Consider the following 6,197-nt stretch of genomic DNA (forward strand, 5'->3'; position numbering starts at 1 on the left):
CGGTCCCGAGCAGCCCCGACGCCCCGCCCGCCCTCCGGCCGCGCCGCGCCGCGCCGCACAGCACTCACCGCGGGCCGCGGCGCTCCGGCGGGTCGCGCGCGCGGGCTGGGGGCCGATCCCGGTCCCCGCAGGCGAGGCAGCCCGCTTCGCAGCCGCTCCTTGGCGCCCTAAAACAAGTAGCCCCAACGTGAGAGAAACAAAAGGTATTTGCTGACGTGGGCGTTGGACAGAAACGCCCGAGGGCTGGGGACACAATTAAAGGGGCAACGCACAGATTTCAGGCACCAACCAGCGGCGTCGCCCACTCCCCCTGCCCGTGCCCACCCCGCGCGGCACCCTCCGCAGGCCCCGGGGCGCCCGGATTCCCCGGCAGCTGACTACGGAATCATCATTTAGTCAGGAGCTGAAATTTAAAATTGTACTTTACGTTGGGAAAGGCGCCTCCGGAGGGCAGAAGGGCTGGATTTCTAGGATCTGGGGAATTTGGTTTAGGAAAGAGGGAGGGACTTAGGCGTGCCCACAATTACTGTATAAGTCCATGTGACATTATTGTACTTAAGTTTAGCAACGTCAAATGTAAGAGATTTCCACCGAATTGCTCCCTTTATTGCGACACTTATTTTAGTCGGGGATAACCTTTTCTAAACCTTTACAGGCCACAAGCATTTTATCTGAAGAGGAAAATCCAGAGAGGCTGAGATGAGAGAAAATAAATCTTGGTTAAGTTCAGGGAAAATATAAAACTAGTAAAAATAGCAGGTTTTGTGTTTTCAAATACCGAAATTCATTGTACATCAAGCCTTTCTTCTGACATATTTATGTCCTTAATATTTAGAGTACAAACAGGTTGTATATTTGCTAAACTCTTAAATCGCTGAACTTTCACTGTTACTACAGAAACATTAATTCTATAAACCAAGTTAGTTTCCTGGTTCCTTATGCTAGGGTCAGGTACTGAAAAGTACTGTGATAGTGTAAAATTGAAAAAAAGACTCAAAATTTCAAAACATTTAGTTTTTTGATAGATTCCTCTCCTATGTCGTACTCAGTCATTCTAGATAAAGTTCATTACTTTGGTCTCGTCAGTAATTAGCTATGCATTTTGAAGATCATACTGTCTATCAGAAGGATACAAAATATTCAGAACTCTCTCTTAGTGTCACTTCTGTGTTACTCTTGAGGTGTTTTCCTCTGGAGTGGCATTTCCTCACATTCTGAACAGGTAAGTGGAAACACGTTTGAAAACCACTGGGTATCAGGAGTGTTGAGGTACTCAGGCTCCTCTGCTAGCATCTGCACTGAGAATTCACTCAGAAAGACCTGGGCATTGTTCTAGCAAAAGGTTTTATTTTAGCCTTAGTTAATTAAAAACATGCAAAAGAATTCTATAAACTTGTTCCTCAAGAGAGCACATCAGATTGGTGATAAACTCAGTGTTGCCAGGAAGAAATAATGTGAGTTTTTTCCTCACTTTCCCCCTCCTAGCTTCTGAAGCTCATTTATATATTTGAAGAATTCCTTACAAATTCCTCCCTTAATTGACGGGAGGTTTCTGCAATAGAATCTGGAAATGCTAGTGACTTGATTTCCCAGATTCTCTTGCAGCTAGGACAATGGCCATGGTCTGCATTTTGATAATCAGATCCACGCGCCCAGGGATTTTGAAGAGAGAGCTCTGACACCAGAAAGCAGGAACCTCAAAGGATCTTTTCTGGCAGTGGTGACAGTTGCAGCAAGATAATATCTCCAGGTGCCCTAGGGGCAGTGCTGCTGGTGGCAGCATCCACTGTGCAGTGCCAATGCTGTCAGTGGTGCCTGCCGCCATGTCTCTGTTTGTGGAAAGCAGTGTTGATATCCTCACCAGGCAGCTCTGTGTGATGACTTTGGCTGTTGTTTCTACAAGCTCAGCCCCTGTGCTCTGCTCTTGCTGCGATTCTGTGAATTTTTAATACATTCATTTCTGCTTGAATCTGTCAAGGCCAGTCTCTGTCCAACTAAGAACCCTAACTAGTGCAAAATGGTAAGAAGGTATTTGGACATAGGACCTGGAGCTTAATGGATAAAATTGTTTGAGACAAGATGTTGTCATCGATGTCCTGTAGGTGGGAATTAAAACCATGGATATGGATAGAGAGAGAGAGAATATAAAGAAAGAAGAGAGGGCTTAGAACCAAGTTTGAGGAAATTCATCATCTAGTGGCTGGTTAGAGGAAAGTGAAATTACTAATGAGACTGAGAGGTGACTAGAGAGGAGGGAAGCGACCTGGGGTAATGTGGTGTTATAGAAACTAGGAGAGGAGAGTAATTCAAGAAGGAAGAATTAGGGCCTGGCTGAGTAACCTAGTGGTTAAGTTTGTGTGCTCCGCTTTGATGGCCCAGGGTTTCGCTGGTTCAGATCCTCGGTGCAGAGCTAGTACCACTCATCAGGCCATGCTGAGGCGGCGTCCCACATAGCACAACCAGAAGGACCACAACTACAATATACAACTATGTACTGGGGGGCTTTGGGGAGAAGAAGAAGAAAGAAGAATTGGACAAGTGTCAAATCCTTCTCTTAGCAGTCTAAGGGAAAATGTCTATTAGATTTAACAACTTGAAGATCATTGATTTCAGAGAACATTATTAAGCTTGACAGAAGGGAGCAAAATCCAGATTAGAGGAATAAGTGGAGGATGAAGAAATAGAGGTAATGAGAATAGACAACTCTTTTGAGAGATTTAGTTATAAATGAAATGTTCCAGTTACTATTGCTGTGTAGCAAACCAACTCAAACTTAGTGGCATAAAACAAAATTATTATTATATTATATTATTATGCTCATGGATTCTGTGGGTCAAGAATTTGGCAAGGCACAACAGGGATGCCTTGTCTCTATTCCACGATGTCTGGAGTCTGAGCTGGGAAGACTTAAATAGGTGGGGATAGTTTGACCTGCTGGGAACTGGAATCACATGGAGGTTTGTTCATTCCCAGGGCTGGCACCAAAACTGGGATCACTTGAAAGATGGGCTCAGCCGTCACCGTTATCTGGAGCACATACACATGGCCTTTCCATGTGGCTTGGGCTTCTTGCAGCATGGTGGCTGGATCCTGAGGCAGAGTGTCCTGAGAGAGAGCATACCAAGAGGGAGTATTCCAAGAGAACTAGGAAGGAGCTGCATGATCTTTCATACCCATCTATAGAAGCTATATCGCCTAGCTTGCCATATTCCGTTGGTTAAAGTAGTCACGAGCCTACCAAGATTCAAGCAGAAGGGGGCATAGCTGCTATCTGTTAATGAGAAAAATGTCAGAGAATTTGAGGCTATGTTTTAAAACTGCTACAGGCAAAGAGAGAGGGTATTAGCTAGAAGGAGATACAGATAAAAGACTTAAAAATGTTTGAATGCTGATGGAAAGTATGAAGACGAGAGGGAGATATTGAATACATCAGAGGAATAATTGATAGTGGCTAAATTTCTGCAAATTCAGGGAGAAGGAGATCAAAATCTCAAATAGACAAACAGCCCCTAAATAGGAAAAGTGATAACTCCATTATCCCCGTTGAAACTGGAGGGCAAAGAGAAGAGCATAGGTCTGCGTGATGGCTTTGACATGCCTACATTCTTGGACACTGCTCCCTTCAAGAGGTAGGTCCTAATTCGCCTCCATGTGAGTGTGAGCCAGACTTAGTGCTTCTAAAGAACAAAATAAGGCAGAAATGATGGTGTGTGATTTCAGAGTGTTGGTGATAAAAGTCAAAGCAGTTTCTTGCTTGTTGTTTCTCTATCTTGGATCAGTTGCTCTAGGAGAAGCCAGCTGCCTGAAGATACTCAGGCAGCCATGTGGAGATGAATTGTGGCTTTCTGCCAACAGCCATATGAGTGAGCCATCTTGGAATGCATCCTCCAGCCCCAGACAAGCCTTCAGCTGACTGTCGCCCCAGCTAACAGCTTGACTGAAACCTCACGAGAAACTCTGAGCCAGAACCAATCAGCTAAGCTGCTCCCTGATTCCCGACCCTCAGAAACCTTGTGAAGTAATCAGTGTTTGTTGTTTTAAGCCGTTGTGTGTAGGAGGGGTGTAATTTGTTATGCAGCCATAGATAGCTATTACAGATTGTGGTCCCTAAAAGTGCTACCATGACAAAAACCTAAAAATGTGCCTTTGGAACTGGGCATTGGGTGGAAACTGGAAGGACTTTGAGATGAGTGTTAGTGAAAGTTTGAGCCATTCAAAAAATAGGAGAGTCCTGGGGCTGGCCCCATGGCCGAGTGGTTAAGTTTGTGCATTCCACTTCAGCTGGCCCAGGATTCTGCTGTTTCAGGTCCTGGGTGCAGACATGGCACTGCTCATCAGGCCATGCTGAGGCAGCGTCCCACATAGCACAACTGGAAGGACCTGCAACGAGAATATACAACTATATACCGTGAGGGGGGTTTTGGGGAGAAGAAGAAAAAGAAAAAGAAGAAGAAGAAAAGAGATTGGCAACAGATGTTAGCTCAGGTGCCAATCTTTTTTTTTTTTTTTTTTTGAGGAAGACTGGCCCTGAGCTAACATCTGTGCCCATCTTCTTCTACTTTATACGTGGGACGCCTGCCACAGCATGGCTTGACAAGCAGTGCATAGGTCCGCACCCAGGTTCTGAGCCGGCAAACCCTGGGCTGTCAAAGCAGAACATGTGGACTTAACTGCTGCACCACCAGGCGGGCCCCTCAGGTGCCAGTCTTAAAAGAAAACACAAAATAGTAGAGTCCTGATAGCCCTTGAGGAAGCTGCAAGTGAGAGCTTAAAGGAAAATCATAAAATTCTTATTGGACACTGGAGGAAAGAGGTTCCTTCTTATGTGTTGTCAAAAGTTTAGCAACACTATTGCCTGCAGTAAGGGGAAAAGTAGAAACTGTCCCTAATGAATTGGGTGATCCAGCTAAGGAGATTTCCAAGCAGAGTGTTGAAGGGGTCACCTGGTCTCTTCTTGCTGCGTGTAGTAAAATGTGAAAGGAGGGAGATAAGCCAGAGGAAGGACTTTTAAACGAAAGGAAGCCAGAACTTACTGGTTTTGAAAATTCCCAGCCTCTCTAGGTGGCAAATGATGCTAAAGTCAAGAAATGGTTTCTGAGCAAAGATTAAATCTAGGGCAATGCAAGGAAAACACAGTCTAAAGACGAAGTCAGGAGAGTGGCTGTGAAACCTTTTGTTAAGACCTAAGAAAGATCTAAGTTGCTACCTCAGAGTACTGTTCAGTTAGATTAAAAGTCCTCTAAAGGTTTTAGGATATGATTCATGGATCTTCTCAAACAATAGAGTTCTAAGAAGCTTCAGGGCATTGACTCTCAGCAGAAGCCCAAGATAGAGAAAGGCTTATCTTGAAGAGCTTTGTGAGGGTGGCTTTTTTCTAATGGAGTGAACCCCAGGAAGATTCACAAGAGACCCATAACATTTTTAAGAAAGGGTTCAGAGGAACACTGCCAGCTTGGATTGAAAGGGTCAAAGGCAATACAAAATTAAAAGATGTCTTGTGACCCCCAAAATCCTACTGGTAGGATGCAATCTGTGAAAACTACACTACTGCAAATATGGGCTGTCTTTCATGCAAAAAGAAGGATGACCCAAAGGGCAGAACCAAGGGCCCAGAGGGTAGAACCAAGAAGCATGGATGATTATCCCCAGGTCTTGAGTCCTAGTCAAGGAATTTCTAACATTTGCCCTGCTAGATTTCAGAATTGCTATGGACCAGTGGTTCATGAGTACCTTCATTTCTGCCCTTTTTGAACAGGAATGTCTATAGTTGTTATCCTACCTGTTCCATCATTGTCTTTCAGGTGTGTATAAGGTAGATAACTTGTATCTTTAGTCCTTAGGTCTTCAGATCAAGAGGAATTGTACTCAAGGAGCTGTACAGAAGAAACTATACCCTTGGGAGTTATTGTGAGATGTGGATTATAGTGGTCAGAGACTGAATGATAGGAAATTTTAAACCAAAAAATTTATTTTTCTCTCATGTAAAAATGCAGAAGTAAATGATCCAGGGCTAGTATAGGAGCTCTGTTCTATGAAGCCCTTGGGAATCCAGGCTGTTACCAACTTTCTGTTCCACCATCCCTATGTGTGGCCTTCATGCTCCTATTCTAAAATGGACCTCCAACCCCACATTCCAAGCAGAAGGACAGAGGAAGGGGGAAGAAGGAGTAAAGGAGTAAAGAGACAACATGTACTTG

The 6,197-nt window shown here is 44.4% G+C and overlaps 1 protein-coding gene across 4 annotated transcripts in view; it reads right to left on the bottom strand.

Annotated features, from left to right (window-relative positions):
* ZBTB8A (zinc finger and BTB domain containing 8A) overlaps window positions 1-292 on the bottom strand; it is a 59,042-nt gene extending 58,750 nt beyond the window's left edge. For all 4 annotated transcript variants that reach the window (XM_046663083.1, XM_046663086.1, XM_046663084.1 and 1 more), the window contains exon 1: window positions 69-292. The gene's annotated coding sequence lies outside the window, so the exon portion shown is untranslated. The remainder of the gene's footprint in view (window positions 1-68) is intronic.
* Between the last annotated feature and the right edge of the window lie 5,905 nt (window positions 293-6,197).

The sequence above is a fragment of the Equus quagga genome, chromosome 5, assembly GCF_021613505.1.
Source record: "Equus quagga isolate Etosha38 chromosome 5, UCLA_HA_Equagga_1.0, whole genome shotgun sequence".
In the NCBI taxonomy this organism is placed as follows: Eukaryota; Metazoa; Chordata; class Mammalia; order Perissodactyla; family Equidae; genus Equus; species Equus quagga.